This window comes from Sturnus vulgaris, chromosome 8 (assembly GCF_052056855.1).
Source record: "Sturnus vulgaris isolate bStuVul1 chromosome 8, bStuVul1.hap1, whole genome shotgun sequence".
Classification (NCBI taxonomy): Eukaryota; Metazoa; Chordata; class Aves; order Passeriformes; family Sturnidae; genus Sturnus; species Sturnus vulgaris.
This window is the reverse complement of record NC_142250.1, coordinates 23,401,217-23,420,295: the sequence shown is the minus strand read 5'-3', so window position 1 is coordinate 23,420,295 and position 19,079 is coordinate 23,401,217. Positions and strand designations below refer to the sequence as shown.

General features: G+C 41.5%; 1 protein-coding gene and 1 non-coding gene across 8 annotated transcripts in view; one reads left to right on the top strand and one right to left on the bottom strand.

Annotated features, from left to right (window-relative positions):
- Positions 1-11,334, bottom strand: part of LOC106858985 (heparan sulfate glucosamine 3-O-sulfotransferase 1-like) — a 54,116-nt gene extending 42,782 nt beyond the window's left edge. For 2 of the 7 annotated variants that reach the window (XM_088169171.1, XM_014875304.2), the window contains exon 1: positions 7,679-7,994. The gene's annotated coding sequence lies outside the window, so the exon portion shown is untranslated. Of the gene's footprint in view, positions 1-7,678; positions 7,996-8,313; positions 8,584-9,061; positions 9,172-9,449; positions 9,561-10,086; positions 10,182-11,176 lie in introns of those variants that run through there. The other 5 variants (XM_088169175.1, XM_088169174.1, XM_088169176.1 and 2 more) reach the window with 5 other exon arrangements.
- TRNAK-CUU (transfer RNA lysine (anticodon CUU)) lies at positions 3,929-4,001 on the top strand. The gene has a single exon. It is a non-coding gene; the product is annotated as a tRNA-Lys (tRNA).
- Positions 11,335-19,079: the final 7,745 nt, after the last annotated feature.

The following is a 19,079-nucleotide window of genomic DNA, read 5'->3' as shown; positions in this document are numbered from 1 at the left end:
CAGATTTCAGTAAAGAATCTGATATCACCCAGCAGTTATTTACTGAGTTGGAAATATAAGCATAACACAAACATGAAGTTGACATAAAGGTGATTAATGGTAACATTAAATGGACTTCTTTAAAATCGTTCTTCACACTCGTCTTATTACATGTCTGTAAACATGGTGAAAAGCAGAGATGTTTTGATAAAAACTGGTGACAGGAAGCCTTCTTGATACAGGGGAGGTTTTTGCTAACTTACAGAAGAAATTGGAGGAGCATTTGCACAGGTGTATTAGAAATGGCAAAACCTTTAGCAACTCTTCAAAGCCACGTGATTAAGAATAGCAGAATTTCTGTGATTATTTCTGTGATGGTCTCTTATCATTTGAGAGCAACACAAAAAGACAAATCACGCACCCATGTTTGCTATTAACAGACTAAACCAACCTGGCCTATCTGTAAAACAAACTTGGTATTCACCAGTGCCTGAAAAGGTATTTTGAAAAGACCAAGTGGAGCATTAGCACTCTTATTCAAGACTTTGAGCAAGCACTTCAGGTACAAGGTTGAGAATTCAGGAGAATCAAGTTACTGGCCTCTGTATCTTCCTATTTATTCTGTTTTGCCAGTGTCCTGGTTTTGGGCAAATTTGGGGGAAAACCTCCAGAAGGAGCCCCCAGACAGCAAACCCCACGACTCCTCCCCCCCCCACCCCACCGGGTTCGGGAAGAATTTCCTCGGAGAAGAGTGGGAGAAAAAACCTGTTTATTTAACAAGCAAGACACTCCCCAGCACAGGGAAAAAAGACAACACCAGCTGACAAAAAAACTCTTTCACCGTTCTGAAGGGATGACAAACTCAGTCTCTCTGGCGAGTGGTCGCTCAGTTATCAGTCTCTGGCGCTGGGGATGACTGCTGCAGGTGACAAAGTGTAGCCTCCCGGTGTTTCTTGGGGTTCCCAGGTCCCCGTCCGTTCAGATGGTATCCAGGAGAGGGAGGGGACGGGGTGGAAGAGAAAACAGTCCAGGGAAAAAGTTGGACTGCCTAGCTGAACTAACTAATAAGCAGAAAGCAAGGGCAAAGCGAAGGAAAGAAAAAGGCAGAAGCGAGCAAGCAGGCAAGCAAGCAGGCAAGCAAGCAGGCAAGCAAGCAAGCAAGCAAGCAAGCCGAGCTAAAACCTCTCCTAAACATAGACCATGGGGGAGGTGAGCCGGCTGATAACAAGACAAAACAAAGCTTCACTCTCAGACTCAGTCCTGGAAGCACAGGACATAATACCAAACATAATCAGGACACACGATTGGAGATAGAAACACCATAACATCACCCTAGGACATTCCACCCCTTATCTCCATATCGTGAACATACTAAACAGCATGTAAAAACTTCAGCAAGTAGAAATTTCCATCTTTCACTTATTCGGACACATTTCCTTCTGTCTCATGCTGCCTCACCCCACAATCAGATCTCCCTGAGGCACACATCGTGTTGTTCCATCTCTCTGCATTACCCACCATGTACAACCTGGTCCTTGAGCAAAGACAATCCCACGAATGGGTTTGTCTGTACTCGGGGCAGAATTGATCCAAACTGCCTTCCCCAACAAACCTCTGATATGTGCCACTGGGACTTTGTCTCCATCTACTATATTCAGGGACTTAGACTGGGCAGGGCCCGCTCGGTTGGTGGAACCCCGGGTGTTAACTAACCAAGTGGCCTTTGCTAAATGCTGCTCCCAGTTTTTGAATGATCCCCCACCCAATGCTCTCAAGGTGGTTTTTAACAGTCCATTGTACCTTTCCACCTTCCCTGCAGCTGGTGCATGGTAGGGGATATGGTACACCCACTCAATGCCATGTTCCCTAGCCCAAGTGTTGATAAGGCTATTCTTGAAATGAGTCCCATTGTCTGACTCAATCCTCTCAGGGGTGCCATGCCTCCAAAGGACCTGCTTTTCCAGGCCCAGGATGGTGTTACGGGCTGTAGCGTGAGACACAGGGTAGGTCTCCAACCATCCAGTGGTGGCTTCCACCATGGTCAGTACATAGCGCTTGCCCTGGCGGGTTTGAGGCAGTGTGATGTAGTCAATCTGCCAGGCCTCTCCATACTTGTACTTGGACCACCGCCCCCCATACCAGAGGGGCTTCACCCGCTTGGCTTGCTTGATGGCAGCGCACGTCTCACAGTCATGGATAACTTGAGAAATACTGTCCATGGTTAGATCCACCCCTCGGTCTCGTGCCCACTTATATGTGGCATCTCTGCCCTGATGACCTGAGGCATCATGGGCCCATCGAGCCAGGAACAACTCTCCCTTGTGTTCCCAATCAAGGTCTATCTTCGACACCCCTATCTTTGCAGCCTGATCTACCTGCTGATTGTTTTTCTGCTCTTCATTAGCCCTACTTCTGGGAACATGGGCATCTACATGGCGAACCTTCACAGGTAATTTCTCTAACCGGGTAGCGATATCTTTCCACTCTTCGGCAGCCCAAATTGGTTTTCCTCTACGCTGCCAGTTAACCTCTTTCCATCTCTCCAACCATCCCCACAGAGCATTGGCTACCATCCATGAATCGGTATAAAGGTAAAGCTTTGGCCACTTCTCTCTTTCAGCAATGTCTAAGGCCAGTTGAACCGCTTTGAGTTCAGCAAGTTGACTGGATCCACCCTCTCCTTCAGTGGCCTCTGCCACCCGTCGCGTGGGGCTCCATACGGCTGCTTTCCACCTCCGATTCATCCCCACAATGCGACAGGAACCGTCGGTGAATAGAGCATAGCGTGTTTCCTCTGCTGGCAGTTGGTTATATGGTGGAGCTTCTTCAGCCCGTGTCACTGGTTCTTGTTCCTCATCTGTGACACCAAAACTTTCACCTTCAGGCCAATTTGTAATTACTTCCAAAATCCCAGGGCGATTCAGTTTTCCAATCCGGGTGCGCTGTGTAATGAGGGCAATCCACTTGCTCCATGTAGCACTGGTGGCATGGTGGGTTGAGGGAACCTTTCCTCTGAACATCCACCCCAGCACTGGCAGTCGGGGTGCCAGGAGGAGTTGTGCTTCTGTGCCAACCACCTCTGAGGCTGCTTGGACCCCTTCGTAGGCAGCCAAGATCTCCTTCTCTGTTGGGGTGTAGTTAGCTTCAGACCCTCTGTAGCTCCGACTCCAAAATCCTAATGGTCGGCCTCGAGTCTCACCAGGCACCTTCTGCCACAGGCTCCAGGACAGACCATGGTTCCCGGCTGCAGAGTAGAGCACGTTCTTCACATCTGGTCCTGTCCTGACTGGGCCAAGGGCTACTGCATGAGCAATTTCCTGCTTTATCTGGGCAAAAGCTTGTTGCTGCTCAGGGCCCCAATGGAAATCGTTCTTCTTGCGGGTGACCAGGTAAAGAGGGCTCACAATCTGACTGTACTCAGGAATGTGCATCCTCCAAAAACCTATGGCGCCTAAGAAAGCTTGTGTCTCCTTCTTGTTGGTTGGTGGGGACATAGCTGTGATTTTGTTGATGACATCAGTAGGAATCTGACGCCGTCCATCTTGCCACTTCACTCCCAGGAACTGGATCTCTCGAGCAGGTCCCTTAACTTTACTCTTCTTGATGGCGAAGCCGGCTTCCAGGAGGATTTGGATGATTCTCTCTCCTTTCTTGAACACTTCTGCTGCTGTGTTCCCCCACACAATGATATCATCAATATATTGTAAATGTTCTGGAGCCTCACCTTTTTCTAGTGTAGTCTGGATCAGTCCATGGCAGATAGTAGGACTGTGCTTCCACCCCTGGGGCAGTCGATTCCAGGTGTACTGCACTCCCCTCCATGTGAAAGCGAACTGAGGCCTGCACTCTGCTGCCAGAGGAATGGAGAAAAATGCATTGGCGATATCGATAGTGGCGTACCACTTTGCTGCCTTGGACTCCAGCTCGTACTGCAGTTCCAGCATGTCCGGCCCGGCTAGCTCAGTCGGTAGAGCATGAGACTCTTAATCTCAGGGTCGTGGGTTCGAGCCCCACGTTGGGCGCCAATTTATTTGTCCTGGTTTTGGGCAAATTTGGGGGAAAACCTCCAGAAGGAGCCCCCAGACAGCAAACCCCACGACTCCTCCCCCCCCCACCCCACCGGGTTCGGGAAGAATTTCCTCGGAGAAGAGTGGGAGAAAAAACCTGTTTATTTAACAAGCAAGACACTCCCCAGCACAGGGAAAAAAGACAACACCAGCTGACAAAAAAACTCTTTCACCGTTCTGAAGGGATGACAAACTCAGTCTCTCTGGCGAGTGGTCGCTCAGTTATCAGTCTCTGGCGCTGGGGATGACTGCTGCAGGTGACAAAGTGTAGCCTCCCGGTGTTTCTTGGGGTTCCCAGGTCCCCGTCCGTTCAGATGGTATCCAGGAGAGGGAGGGGACGGGGTGGAAGAGAAAACAGTCCAGGGAAAAAGTTGGACTGCCTAGCTGAACTAACTAATAAGCAGAAAGCAAGGGCAAAGCGAAGGAAAGAAAAAGGCAGAAGCGAGCAAGCAGGCAAGCAAGCAGGCAAGCAAGCAGGCAAGCAAGCAAGCAAGCAAGCAAGCCGAGCTAAAACCTCTCCTAAACATAGACCATGGGGGAGGTGAGCCGGCTGATAACAAGACAAAACAAAGCTTCACTCTCAGACTCAGTCCTGGAAGCACAGGACATAATACCAAACATAATCAGGACACACGATTGGAGATAGAAACACCATAACATCACCCTAGGACAGCCAGACAGACTAAAAGGTGCTTGCTCTGCTTTTTGATCCTAGCACATAAAAGCTGAGGAAGACACATGATCGATGTTTATAATTTATTGAGGGCTACACACTGAGGAAGGAGTTGGTTTTAAATAACAATATTGAGAGATTAAAAATTAGGAATCAAATAATATATTTAGGCTGAAAGTTCAAAGAAAGCTCTAAGCATTAGGAGAGAGGTTTTGAAACCTCTTTCCAGAAAGAGCAACAGGGCAACGTACTTAAAGATAGACTGTGATGACTTTATGACTGAAATTAGGTAAGATTGTTTCTATCTCAGAAAGGTCTATTCTTCAGCCCTGTATTACTACAGTGATCAACTACTCCCTATTCTGCTCCTCTCTTTCCTAGACTTTTTGCTCACACTCTTCCCACTAAAGTTCAACTAGGGCTATGAGAGGACTTCATGCAACTTTTTATCCTCAAGAGAAAACAATCTTAAGACTTAAACTCCTTCCCCTCTAGCTTAAATAGTTTTATAGAACATTGCATCAAAGCAGATGACTAGAAGATCTCCTTGAGATCAGAAGATTTAAGCAGCAGCTAAACAGAGCAGAGCACTTCAAACATACTGAAATGATATTGCCTCTTTGGGTCTTCATTAAATATTTGTCCTCCTTGCCCGTTTAATGGATTCCTGCTTACTATATAGTCAGTCAAAGAGGGAATTTGTACTCAAAGCAAATACACCTCAAACACCGTCACAATTCAGAGCCGTGTAATATAACCTGTCTCTTAAGACATACAACTATCTCCACCCTTCATAACATGTTACTTTTATGTTAATTACTGAACAACCCATTCAGAAGTTTTCCATGGCAGTGAGTAAAGCAAAAACAGCTACAGAAAATAGAGAGGTCATATTCACATGACTACAGCTACTGGCCAGTTGTCACGTAGTTATTTGTATAGCAGTAAGTGAATATTGAGCAATGTTGCAGACAACCAAATCTTCTCCATTCAGCTCCTTTCAAGTCCATCAATAAACAAGCAGCACTGTGGTTTCTTCACCCAAAAAGCGTGCTCAGCCTGTTGCAAATGTTGAAAAGGTAGGTGGGCCTGTCATTCACCAACCCCTCAATCCCTTGTATAAAACACAAATAATTATTGTAAGGCCAATAAAGTTTGGTAAGTGTGAACACATTTCCCCACCTCCTTCTGGCTGAAAAATGATTTTTTTTTCATTTTGCTCTAGAGAAGAAGCAAATGTTTTTCCAATATAAGTCAATCCAACACTTGACAGCCAAACAAAAATGTACACTGGACTGAAAACTACACAGTGACATATATTGTTCAAACCCCAAACCAGAACTCCCATGTTTCATTTATGACTTACAAAGCCAAAGCAATGGCCAGAAGAATGCCAGTTACACAGAAAAAAAGTATTTCTATTATAATGGTATCTCAGAACAATAAATGTTCACTAACTAATAAATTTTGGCCACCTTGTGGACTGGTGTCCATGACAGCATTTCCAGTTAGAGACAGAAGATTTGGAAAAGAAAACAAACTGTTCTCCTGCTCTAAGTTCAAAGATGAACTCCACTTTTATTGAATGTCTACCATTTCTTACTTGGTGAGAAACCAAATTCTCAACAACTGAATCTCTTTTAATTGGTTGGTTACAGTCTAAACCAAGGCCATAAAAATGCTGTGTATGTGGGTATGATTTCATTCAACAATGACCCACAGTCTTCGATTTGACAGAAAGATTTGATTTCCAAATGTTTTTCCCCACCTGACTAGTCTCCTTTAAAAATTTAGTCTTTTTATTTCTGGCTTGTGCTTATTTTTGTGTCCCTTATTTTGTTGCTGTAGAACAGTGATATGAAAACTACTGCATCCAGGCTTGCTTTCAAAGTAAGCATATTGAGTGGTTATCCTGGCTCATATGTTCTTGCTTACCTCACAGATTTCTGTGTTATTATTAGTTTCTTCTACTAGCATAGCAGTCTTTTGCCACACACATACACACTTTTACAATAGGCTCACAACTTATGAAACTTGCAAATCACACGTGCTGTCAAAGCACACAAAACTCCTTAATTCCCTCATTCTGATCCAATGTACGGAACCCATCTATAGCACATAACATCTTTTTAATCAAAAAGCAGTATTTTTACACAAGTGAAACAAAAGAACTTAGTAATATTTGCCATTTACAGTTTTGCCAAAAACACAGTAGGCTACTAAAGCAATTAACCCCAATCTAAATTAGTTCCATTTGAAATGACAAAACCTCGGTCTAGTTTTACCAGCAACAAACCTAGTGAAATATATGAAGATTCACAAAATTAAAGCACGAATAATTTCTACAATATGACACTATTATTTCATAAGACTAAAGCTGTCATTTTGTATTTTATGATTAAATACCTGGCACACAAATAGCACAAACATCTTACTGAACAGTAGGTCTCCCCAGTTCAGCTCATTTGGCAGGCAAAAACTATTACAGTATTGCCTTCAAGGCAGTAAGTGAAAATCTTGGAAGTAGTTTATGACATTTTTTAAAGCTTTTTTTTCAAAGGTGGACATAATCAAAGCAGACATCACAAAGATTTTAGTTGCTGTAGTTGAGAAAGTCAACTCAATGGAAGTTGTGCTATCCCTCGTCCAAGTTTTCCCCGTCCTGCATCTCAGAAAATAAGGGTTTGCACACACTAAAAACAGAAGGTAAAACAGCCTGGTTATTCTCAGTCTTTTCATGTGTGGCAAAAATAAGAGGACATATGTGATTCTAAAGCACCATCCTTACACTCCACCACGTCCAACTCTGCAAGAGATTTCAGCCTGTAATGTGCAAATCATTACTACATGCTCGAAATAGCACTTTCTATTTAATCAGGATCGAAGAAAAATCCCCTCTAGAATTACAATAAATAACTACAGTTTTGTTTTAAATGAAATTATGTAGTTTATATCTGACCTGAGTTTCAGTCTTTTCCTAGTGGGAAATATAAATTCAGCATTTGGATACATAATCCTACAGCTCTCAGAAGAAGCCGACTCCACCGCGAACACTTTACATGATTTATAGCTCTCCTCCAGATTCAGATGACAAGTCTCGGCGGAGCAGGTGCAACGGGGTATTTTTTCCTTCCTTCAGACATCATTCCCTCGTATGTAAATTAATTAGCAAGTCTTCCTCACTGTCGCGTAAGCGGGGAAGATGAAGCTAGTGGAATATCAGCCTTTGGTTTCTCACGAGGAGCGGGTGACCGGGCGGAGGGAGGGAAGGAGGGAGGGAGGGAGGCAGGGAGGGGGCTCGCTGCTGTTACTGCTGGAGCCACAGCGATTTTGACAGCGTCAGCGGCGGTAAAGTGAGCCCGGCTCCCGGGCACTTGTGCCAAGAGGGCGATTTTTAAACCACGGGCAGGGGTTGGGGGAACCTCGGGGACGCGAAGCGAGCACACACCGCGCACCTCCCGCGGCAACGCGAGCCTTCCTGTCCCCCCTGCCGCAAGTTGGAGCTGCCCTGCCCGTGCCCCCTCCGCGCCCCGCCTGCCCTGCCCCTGCCCTGGCTGCCGGGGGCACGGGGAGCCTGTCGCGACTCCCATTTACCTCCTCCGGAGCCATGGAGAGCGCCGCGGCCGCGGCTCGCCCGGCGCGGAGCGGAGCGGAGCGGAGGGGCCGGCGCTCGCCGCGCTCCCTCACCCGCCGCGCCGAGAGCCACTGGCACAGCCCGCTCCACATAAAGGCATTAACAGCGGCCACATCATGATTAATTCATCAGTCCCAGTGACCAGGGGAGGAGGCAGGCGCGGGGCTGGGGAGAGGCAGGGCGCACGGGACGGTCCCTTCTCCCGGAGTTCGCCCCCGGCGCAGGGCTCCGCCGGCGCGGAGCGAGGCAAGCAAGCGGGCAGGGAGGGAGGGGTGGATGCCGAGCCAGTGCCCGGCTTCCCGCGGGTGCCCGTGCCGTGCCCGTGCCCTGCCCGGCCGGAGGGAGGGCGGGGTCTCCCCGGACAGGTCCCCGGGCGGCGGCACCGGGCGGGGAACAGGGAGGTAGCCGTGGGAAGTTGGGAAGGCTCCGCGCCGCGAAGCGAGCTGCAGTCACCGCTCCGCCGGACGCGGGAGCATCCTCAGCTCCACGGGAGCTGCAGCCCCTCCTTGTCTCCTGACCCGCCGGGTGCCTTGGCTGTGGAGCAGAGCCCGGAGCCCCGAGCTGCCGGCACGGAGGGGCCAGCCGGGCAGTGCAAGCATCCCGGGCATCCGTGTGGCTGTGACCACGGTAGCAGGACTAAGCTTATTTGCTCAAATGTGTCCAAAACCCTTCCTCAGCCTTGGTGAAAACAACTGCTCGGCCACGCACCAGTTGCTGGAGCCAGGTTTTTCCGCGCAACACATCACTGGTGTCCATGTGAGCTTGCCTTGGTGTGCTGAGGCAGCAGCACCGGCTCCTTCCCCACTCCTCCGGCGCAGAGCTTTGCTGGCCTCTCTTCCGAGGGCAGCGCCCCTTTCTTCAAATATCATTTGTTAAACTAGCGGTATGCTGGCCTTTCAATTTCTTCACAGAAGGGGCAAAAAAACCACTGTGACTTTAAGGGTTTCAGAACAGCTCTTAAATGCAGGAATCCCTTTGCATTTCTCTGCCTTCATTTTGCATTCCAAATATAGGTAGAAGTCCTCTAAGTTCACCATCCCCCTCCAATACTTAATACAAGATGTACTTTGCAACACCAAGCAAGATGCCTCCTTACCTTCTTAGTCAGGTAGGTCCCTAGTCAGGTGATGAAATTTCTGTAGAACAAATGATTTATCGCCTACTTATTACAGCCTCACCTCATCCATAAAACCAGGTTTGCCTACCTATTGTCATACTCCAAGGGAATGTGTTTGAATAGGATGTTATCATGTTTTAACACTTCCTTATTGATCATGTGCCAGGAGCAAAAATCACCTCTTGTGGATTTTAGATTAGCAAAGAATCTTCAAGCTGACACAGCTGTACGTAGAGATTTCCAAGTGCCAGACACAGTTCATAAGCTTTACATAGAGAGATGCCCAAATTGTCACAAGCCCTAAGGTAGGTAATCATAGGCAGAGGTTTAAAGCTGAGTAAGGAGGAAGAAAAAAATGAATGAAAAAGTAGAGAAGTTTTGTGGGAAAAATTAATTTATACAACATGTTAATTTTCCTTTTGCATTATGCTGTAGATTTGTGTTACTCATATATCACAAAAGAGTGATTAACTCCACAGTTAAGGCTGTGTTGTGGTTTGCATTTATAGCAGGACTAAGAATCTCTAGGTTCAATACTTGAATGCTGCATTTAGATTACACAGCACAAGAGCATGTAAGAATTACAGTTGAATTTTCTTTTTAAAAAAATACTTACTTGCCTTCTACAAAGAAAAATCTTAATTGTCGTCTTTTTCCAGTTTTTCACCTGTGAGGTCTGAAGGTTCCTCTGTATATTAGAAGCCATTCATACTGTAGGAAAAGAACACAGATAAAGCTGATTTTGAACTTTTTAAATTAAGCATAAATAGCGTAACATATTACTTTATTGCACTTGGTACTGGTGTTCCGAGATAATTACATAATAGTAGATTTAATTGTTTTACCTACATTTTTGGAAAAAAAATTGGTAGAATCAAATGTTTTCTGCAACAACTGATGTACTCATCTGAAAAAGCAAAAAAAAAACAACAAAACGGAACTTGATTAAAACCTCTGAATCCCCAATCTAAAACTCTGCTTTTGAGCAGACATTACCTAACATCTTCTGTAATGCAGTGCTTCATCTTGAAATCAGTTCATTTCACTCTTCCTAGTGAAGGCAGTGCCTGAACATGCACTAGCTCCCCTGATTAGACATAGTCCCATTTGTTTCCTCAGAACATTCTAAATATTATTGTCTTCTGTTCACCTATTGATATATTTATATACAACACTCACATTTTTCTTCAGTTCACAGATCCTCTTTCAATCTCTTTCCATAAATCCAGTTCTGGATTTCCCTGATAATATCTATTACAGTTTGAATTAGTAATTTTTAAACACTGACAGATGGACAGAGTTTTATACATGGCATTCCAGTAAACTCTTATTAATAATGCCCACAATGGTGCCTTCACCCTCATTTTAACACTAATAAATGTGGGCTTTGCCTCACTTTCTTTCTTGACATTCCAACGTAGATAGCTTTTGGCTTTTCCTGTGCTCAACACCAACAAGTCTTTCTCAAGCCATACGACTTTCGACTCACAAATTACCAGATTATACCAAAAGTTTTTATTGGGCTATGGTACATAATCCTAAATATTGTTATCCTATAATACAATGGCATTTCTTGGCTCCAGTATTTTGTGTGTGCTATTGAAAAGCTGTGAATCAACAGCAAATTGTACATTTTCTTATTTTCTAAGATTATTAATGAATTTATTAAAAGATACAGAAATAACAAGAACAGAGTCTTAACAAACCTCACAAATTCCATTTATACATTGATCTCTTTCCAGCATAAATGAATATTTATCTCTCCTCCTTTGCAGGTCCTTACCCACTTCACATTTTTTATACAGGTTTTCTTGTCTTTCATTTCAATAGTAGCCCACACGCAGGTGACTGTTTCCAGGTTACTTGTATTAAACTCTGGAAAAAGCAAAGGTGTTAAATGAGATGATGTATGAGGTGTCAGCTGTTATAGAGTTTGGGATAAAGATGTAGTATAATTAAAAATAAAGGAGAAAAACAGTCATGAGTAGCCTGGTAAAAGTCCAGTCTATCTGCTGTGCTACATTTCCAACTTAAAAATGGCCTAGTACTGCAATTCGGAGAAAAATTATCATGGCTAGAGATGGGGAGAGTGGACCTATTTTCTATGGTTTTCACTCATTTCTTCTATGTTTGGAAATTCTCCAGGTTCCTTATTACAGAACTCAATTGCCTGGACAATTTTATTCGTGGGTCATCTCAGTGAGAATGGTAGGACTATGTAACTATCAAAACATGCAAAACTTCAAAGCCTGGATTTCTTATGTTATTGTTATTTATTGAAGTGCAACTTTTTGTTTCTGCAAAATGATTAATATCCTTGCTGATACTTTATTGGTATGAAAAGATGGATGCATAGTTCCAATACCACAACAGTGAAGTTATATGGACACAGATTCATTAAAAATATTTCAAGTAATATTTTTTTTATATTGTGAATCAAGTTTCAGTGCTGCCACATCTAGATATTTTGGTCTAGATATTTGATACTTGGGATGAAATCTCAATCACATAAAAATCAAAGAAATTCTGCTAGTTAATTAATCAGAGCTAGGATTGCATTCACTGAATTTTCTCTGCGGGTTCACTGCATTTGACATGAGATCCCTAATTACAGTAGCTTATATTAAATATAAACATACATCTGTCTAGATTTATATCTAGAAAATAAATGCTTTGAAGGAAGAATACTGCATGATAGAATCAATCCCGATTTAGTAAAACTAAAAACAAATTATAATAATACACCTATATGAAATCTCCCTGGCCTGAAGGCCATATGACATTTTCTTGATTCAAGGCTTAATATTCAAAACTTGGCCACAGTTATTCATCTGTTAAGGTTCAGGAAGTTGGTCTGATTTATAACTAATTCTGGATACTACATGGAAACTGTGGTTTCAGATGAATTATGATTATTTTTTTTCAGTCTGAGGCACAGACTAAAACTCAAGGCATAGAAGAGTGTATTTTGCCTTGATTTTCAACTAATTTTCAGTGAATTAAATATCTGACAAATAAGGGTGCTGGTCTACCTTTTGGTATTCAAAGCACTAGTGTTAATTAAGAGTGAGTTTGACTCAACTTTCCTCATTCTCCAGAGAACTTTTCTTCTCACCTTTATAAAAGTCAGACTATCTAGACAAATGTGGATTTCAATCTGTATAAAACTTATGGGACTATATCATATAAAAGCTCAGGGCTTGACATAGGCCTCCTCTATTATGCAATATAGTAACAAGGTCTGAAATATTCCAGGGAAGTGCATCTTCTCTCATGTTTATCTGGGCATTGAGTACTGTAATTTCTGACATCTTAGTTTTAATGAAATGACTGTTTCTTACTGAAGCCAGAAAAACTGTTAGAAATCCTTATTAACAGTAAAGAAATAGACACAAAATACTGATAGGACATCAAAGATGTTGAAAGATGACAGAGTTATTTTCCAAAAGGGGGGCAATTCTGTCATTCCTGAAGGGTTACTGAGACATTCCAAACAAATGTAGATAATTTTCTAAACTGAAACATTTTTGCTATATACATTATTTCTTATTTTTAAAACTGCCCTCAGTTTTAAATTCCCTCACTCACAATTGTCACACTCTCAATTGTGTTTCCTTAAATTGTGTCACCAGAGGCAGTGAACTGAAAAAAGAGAGAAAATAGGAAGGGTGACTGAAAAAATCACAGCAAGAAATAAGATGATCCAAAAAAACATATTGCTACAAATTGTTAGTCCAGCTGAGTTGTACCTTCTGCAGACTCAGAGCAGACTGTAACTAAAGTGCAATTGCTTTTGTAGTTCTCTCACCCTGAAAACAGTCCAAAATGATCTATACAAAGCTAGGGCAAGTTGCAGACAAGGCTGGTGTCTACAGTACACAATCTCTGAGCATCCTCCTGAAGCTGTGCTATTTGCTAAAGAGTAAAGCATGTTGCAGGCTTGCCCTTCAGAACCTCAATGCATTTCCTGCTTCTGGAGGAACAGACATGAGATCACTGGAAGGAAAACTCACTACACCACAATACTGAATCAAGACCATTACTATTTTACTGGCCCTGATGTTTCAGCTGAAATGTGGTTTATAATGCTGTAAAATTATGGGTCAGGTAAACCTCATTGCAGCTCTTGGGTATAGCTGTCCCTCTTCATTTAAGATAGATGTAAGAAGTCATTATGCTCTTTTGCTGAAACAAGTAACTGAAATGACTTTAGTCTCTAAACCCCAAACACAATTACACATCTCTGTACAAAACAAAAGCTTGAAAAAGCCGGGTCAGAATGTGAATGAAGTGGGTGGAGTGGTTTTGCTGGTTTTTAAGAAGGATACAAATAAAAATGACACAATGTATGTAGGCTATGCATGTAGGATGTGCATAAATATGGAGAAAGAGGAAATACATAGAAGCTGATGTCCAATTAGTGCCAAAGAATAGGTACCAAGGAGTAAACCTTAGACAGATTTTGGGCTGCTGGCACAAACTGACATGGGTTGAATCTCTGAAAAATAAAAAGCTTTTAAAATACGTGTAATTTCTGCTATGCTCAAAGAAAGAAGATTTTTAAAATGTTGCTTCTTAGAAATAGGACTGCACTGACAAAAGATCAATCTCTATTAACAGCTCTCCCTAATGAGAATAATCAACAAACCTCCAAATTTTGACCAGCCTTTGGGCACAGTAACAAAGCTGCATGACAGTGATAGATCTCAGATGTAAATATACATGTTATTATTAAAGATATAAATCTCAGCTAGAAACATACATATCATTATTAATTGATTTACAGAATTCCGTCTCCATATTTTCAGAGGTGTGCCTTCCCTTAAGTTCCCTAAGAATCATTTACTCTTTTGGAGCTGTAACTGCTATATCTAGCTATCTTTCAAATACCCAAGGACCTGCTAAATCAAAACCACATTCTTATACAAGAGAAAAATATTTTAATTCTCAACTTTTATATAAAGATTTAGGTGTCTGTAACCTCCCCAACACACCTACATCCCATCTCCAGCAAGTTCAGGAAAATAATGAAGAGAATGTAGGCAGGTATCTTTTGACTTTGCCCCCAGGTGCCTTGAAAGAAGCTTAGAAAAGGAGAGTCTTTTGGGGTACTGAGCTGAAAGTGGCTTGGAGCAAGGAGTGAAGAAATACTCCACTGCCTCCTTCAAGGAAGTAGGATTCTGCAGTTTCTTGTAAACAAACAGAACCATCTCAAAGAAACAGCTCTACAGGAGGACCCAGCTTGACAAAAGCCATCAAGCTTTGACCCACTTTTAAACTCATCCAAGTACATTCCTGACTTATACAGACCAGGAAACAGTTATCTCAAATTACCTTTCCCAAAGGAAACTCTGAGAGTGATCCAGATAGTGCAAGTGATTAATTTTCTCAGTTCCCACGTAACTGCTGACTTCATTATTAAACACTGGCTTTTTTTCTATATATGTAAACCAATGAAAAAACTTATGTGGAAGATGCCACACACTAATGAATGAAACAAAAATATTTCAAATGTCCACCTCTGAGCTTTCTAAATCTCACAGCATCAGTCAGGACTCACAAAATCCTTAAGGTTAACACCCAAGAATGGAATGCATTTTTCACTTTGCTAAATAAATGCACAGCACAGTGTAAAATGGTCACATAAGGACAGTTTAAAATAAACACACTCGTACATATCATATGCAACAGCAAAAAGAGACATCTTGCAGAAGACAACAGTGATTGCTCAAGTGCTCAATACACAAAAATGGAATACTTCACATGCTGGAACTGATCAAGGGTCCAGGACTCTGTCTCTGGTGTACAGTTCATCTACTTTCCTGTCCTCAGCCAGATGGTTAAAGGCTGTAAATGAGTGTGTGAACAAAGTGGTCCTTTCAGAATATCTTCCTACCTTCTGGCAGTATTAAAGTATCAAAAGTATTATTTTCTGAAACAGATTTTCTGCACAGACTTGTCATGTTTCATAGCCACTCATGGCTCAGTGAAGGAAGAATAACACAAGCAATGATTTACCCTTTCTGAAGGGGAGCCATCACAGCTCTTGAATCTTCTGTGCACCACATACAGTACCCTAGGCTTTCCTTAGAGGTCTCCTACCTAATTACTTACCAAGTTCAATCTGCTTCCCTCATGAGATCTGAAAAAAATCACAGCCTGATGTGGAGCAGCTGGGATTTAACTTTCATTTATAAAATTTAATTGGGAGATCCTTTTCTTTCTTTCTTTCCATGTTTTCCACTTCTTCACTCTTAAAATCGCATAATATCCACATATCCACGTACAAACACACAAAACAAAGAGTAAAAGCAAACCACAACAGTCAGTGAAGTTACTTGCTGAAGAAATAGCAGTGCTGGTATTAGCACTTCAAAGGGAAAAGTTATTTTAAAATTTAACTGCCTGGCAGATGCAGCAGATATAGGACAGGGACCAAAGAGAGGTAAGGAGGGAGGGAGAGTAGGAAGATGAGAAAATAAGTGGGAAAGGGTAGGAAAACAGATGAATAGTACATCAATTAGAGGTAGAAATAGCCAAACTCTAAAAATAGCCAAACTCTCACTGGCAGTGAAATTTTGGCCATGTGGAATCCAGTTGACTTAAGGGTAATCTGTTTTTCACTCTTTATCAATAGCTCTCTTGTAGTGCAATGTGTCAACACAATTCCTCAATGAATTTATTTCCTTTTAGTTCATTCTTACCAATAATTTATTCTACAGTGATTCTATAAATGTTGTAAAGGCAAGAAGAAAACTAACCTTGACTACTGAGTTTTCAGTATTACGTTGGAAAATTAGGATAGTTAGAAACCTGTTAGTTTTTATGGCACAAATTGCTATTCACACAGATGGTATTATACAAACCATAAATAGTCATTCATCATATATTAAACTCCTGCATTTTGAAGCAACAGCTACAAAGTTTCATCCCCCTCATTCCTGGGATTTTTTATTATCTTCTACACTGCTGAACTCCAGAGCCATAATGATTTCAAAGGGAGGGATTTAAAACCATCTGTTTAGTCTGTAATGCAAGATGTATGGGATGGTTAGTCAATCTACATTGGTGCATAACTGATTATTCTGGAGGCTCAAAAATATTCATGGAAAAGTGGTTTATATACAGGCAGTCTGATTGCTGTGGTAACACTGAATAACCTGAGCTGGCTCATTAAATCCATCCATGATAGAATTTTTTCTGTTTCAGTACTTCGACAATCGTAGTAGTAATCACATAGATAAGTCCATTACAACTCTTTAGTTTGTTCTTAGATCTCTTCTGAAGTGAGTTCAGGCAGCATGGTTAAGAAGTTACTATCCCTGCTACTGTTATTCCAGAAGATTTTTTCTGATAAAGGGCATTACAGCAGATATGAAGAAATATACCCACATCAAAATAATTTACAGGGCCAGCTTTGCCTTGACAACGCAGTGCTATCCATGTAAGCACTGTGTGACACCATCTCACAGGAAGCTTTGAAGGAAAGGAGATGGACCCTTTCTCAGGGCTCCTGAAACAACTGAGGCAGATGCAAACACTTTACAATGGGGAATCAGACTCCATGGATCAATAAAAATTTTCGTGGATCAAGTAAAATTTTCTTGGCATATGGGCATATAGGATCAGAAACAAGCTCATAACTCCAAATGTATGACCTTGTGGAGAAGCTCTGAATACAGGGAATAGCAAAGGTTAACCCATAAACTCATGGAATCATAGCTGAAATCTGTTTGCACTTCATAAGGACTGTGAAAAGGTGATGGGCACAATTCCAGGTTAGGTTTTTTGCAGATGATTTTGTGTCTTTTTGATAGAGAGAAAAATTAGAACATAGTAGTCTATTAAGAAATAAGAAGTTGCTTACCAGTTTGTTTGTTTTTCTGAAAGTTGCTTTAAACTCAGCTATCTTCCTGTAGGTGCACAAGAAATGTTACATGGGGATTTTATTTATCCAAACATTATGGAATGGTTAGTATCTTCTTATCAGGATAAAAACTGACTATGGCTTTAGACAGTAAAAGATACAGAAGAGACTAATACACAGAACTGAGTAAATCTACAGTTTTCAAGTGTGTAGTCTTACCAATCAGCCATATGAAACAGAGACTGAGAGATAATTACATTAAGAAAAATCATAGAATCATACCTTTATCTTATTCACTCCATCTTTTATGTGCTTTCTCTTACTTACTTCTCCATGTTTATAAAGTTCAGACCATTTAAAGTTCATTTATCTCTATGGCTGGGTTAACAGTTCTTTAATCAGATTTTTAAAAAATCAGTGGTTTTGCTTCATGGCCTCAAATGTTGAATTCCTTGGCTGAAAAAAAGGCTCTGTAGCAGATAAGTTTCAGGGAAAAACATTTAAAATAAAATGGTCATGGTTAAAATAAAAAAAATTCTCTAAATAGCCAATTATTTAATGTATAAAATAATTTGACCTTTGTTTTCACATGTTTTCATTATGGATTAAATAAATCTAAACCAATGTAGAAGGTTCTAAACATAAAATTATGAGAAAATAATATTTGCAATACTTCTAAGTGAGGTACTTACACTTTGTTCAGCTCTCATGCAACTTTGTAGGCTTAGTCCATTTTATGGTAGAGACTGAATCTGCCACATCTCCTTAAACACACTGCAGACTCCAAGGTTAAGAGTTCTCAACTCTAAGTCCTGCTTTCCCTTTGAATTTTGTTTACATTTGTTTACATGTGCATCACATCTCTGCATTTGTGGAAGTCAACTGAGACTTTTTCATTGAAACCATTGGACACTGCAGGTGAACAAGGAAATGCACACATTTTATATTGAGGAAATGACAGTAATTAAAAGTGTGGCCCTTGACTTCAATTGGGTTTTGATATTTTGTCTCTCTGCAATAGTTTTTGTGTAGTTTTTGATATTTCAGTTAGATTTTTTTCTTGACAGCAATTATACAGCAATTGGGTCATTTTAACACTTCAGAACACTATGGAATATTTTAACTAAATAGAATCTACCTCTCTAGAATTCTAAACCACCAAAGAAGTTTACTCAGTGATGATTTTAGTCTTTAAAAGAACAGTTAAACCTTAAAAGAACAACTTACTATACTTGTCAAAGAAAAAGAAATCACTTGAAACGAGAAAATAATGGTATCTGTATTCTTCTGACGTATAATTATATACCTTGTTGTTGATTCTACTCTCAAATAATAAACACAATCCTCTATAGAGCAACCAGGCCTTCAGTTTGGAATACATAACTCATGTCACAGTCAATTCTTTCACAGCTGTGCCTGTAACAATGGAGACCTGCTTAATCAGACCCCCCTCCAAAAACCACAAAGAATAATTGCATTCCCAGGTTTTTCGGTACCACATAGTGTTCTGAACACAAAACTAAAGGCATAGGAGCTAATAAACCCTCCACTAATAATATTTCATAGGCAAAGGCTACCATGCAGGTTAACACAGAAAATAATGGATCTCTTTACCTCCGATTTTTTTTTGCAGACAGACTTAATTGCTTATTAACTCTACAGGAAGAGATAATTGCAAAGATTTAAACATATGCCTTCAATTTTGACATCTCCCACCTATGAAAAACTGAGGCCTGATTTTT